At 33.5% G+C, this 1,391-nt stretch overlaps 1 non-coding gene across 1 annotated transcript; it reads right to left on the bottom strand.

Moving 5' to 3' along the window:
• LOC127077697 (small nucleolar RNA R71) lies at nucleotides 1-106 on the bottom strand. Its single transcript, XR_007787480.1, has one exon. It is a non-coding gene; the product is annotated as a small nucleolar RNA R71 (small nucleolar RNA).
• Between the last annotated feature and the right edge of the window lie 1,285 nt (nucleotides 107-1,391).

Here is a 1,391-nt window from a genome sequence, read left to right as displayed (position 1 = left end):
AACAAAGAACTCAAATAACTAAGTTTACTCAAAAGGATGAGGAATCTCTTTATGAAACATGTGAGTGGTTTAAGGAAATGTGAAGTTTATGTCCCTATCATAGACTTGAGTGATGGTTAATAGTCCGCGCCTTTTACAATAGTCAGATGTATACCACGAGAATTACAATAGATGCACTACAGGTGGTGCACTTTTGAATAAAAATATTAACAAATCCTACTAATCAGTGCACTTTAATGCATATTCTCCTATGTTCGTTATTAAACATTTCTTTGATTTCCTTTACTTACTTTTATGTTTTATAATGTTTTTATATTTTAGTTTATTTTTATTGTTATTTGATTTTCTTATTTAATTTTCAGCTTTAACAGTATGCACTAAAACGATCATAATTGGAGCTCCGGGAATCCGATTGACACGTTCTAATAATCGCCGGAAAGCTAAGAGAAAGAGATACAACTTTAGTGTTGGAGTCGAAGTCAGATTCGGAGCGCTTATTTTCCAGAATTTCGTTTGAAGCTGCAACATTAGTTTTATTTTAGTTTTGGGTCGTTAGTTTTGGGCCTGAGTTATGTATTTGACCCAGTTGGGTTGTAAACTGATTGCCTTGGTTTTCCCCTAATACCTAGCAGCCGAAACTATTCACATTTTTTTTATTATTCACGAATTATTTTTCTAACCCTTGAAAGAACCGTAATGGAGAACTAATCTATCCGGACGAATTTGCTGTATTCAGGTTCACTACTTTGAGATTGTTATGATTGCAATTAGAATTCTATTCCTTTCAATAATATTATATGATTGTTGTTTGCTTAATCCGATTTTCATGTAATATTGTTGGTTAAATTTGAATGATATATGTTCTTGACTTTTGATCGCAATTCAACTCTGCTTAACCGTTAAATTTGCGATATCTATAACTGTATGCTTAATCCGGCAATAAGAATATATACCTTACAGTGTCAATCACGCTTGTTGAATGATATTGTGTTCAAATAGGATAGAAGCCGTAGTTGTAGCAATCGATGATAAGTTGAATCTGACACAGTGAATCCGTTTGTTTTATAATCACCTATTTCATAACAGCTTATTTCAATAATCACTTATTTAATAATCATTTTTTTCCTTAATTGATCATGAATCCAACCCCCCTAAATCGATTTACCTTTGGTTAGTAATAATCAAGAATCCTTGAGAGACGATTCGAGTCATTGTCGTTATACTACGTTTTCAAAATAACTCGGTTTTGATCCACACGCGACAGGGGATCAAATTGGCGATGTTGCCGGAGATTCTTGTGGTTATTAATCAATATTAGAGTCATAGGTTTAGTGTTCTTACATATAGGCCATAGGTTCCTCGCGGTTTTGACCAATTCGCGTATAGAGTCG

This window comes from Lathyrus oleraceus, chromosome 4, assembly GCF_024323335.1.
Source record: "Lathyrus oleraceus cultivar Zhongwan6 chromosome 4, CAAS_Psat_ZW6_1.0, whole genome shotgun sequence".
In the NCBI taxonomy this organism is placed as follows: domain Eukaryota; kingdom Viridiplantae; phylum Streptophyta; class Magnoliopsida; order Fabales; family Fabaceae; genus Lathyrus; species Lathyrus oleraceus.
The sequence above is the reverse complement of the archived record's forward strand: the minus strand, read 5'-3'. Positions and strand labels throughout refer to the sequence as shown.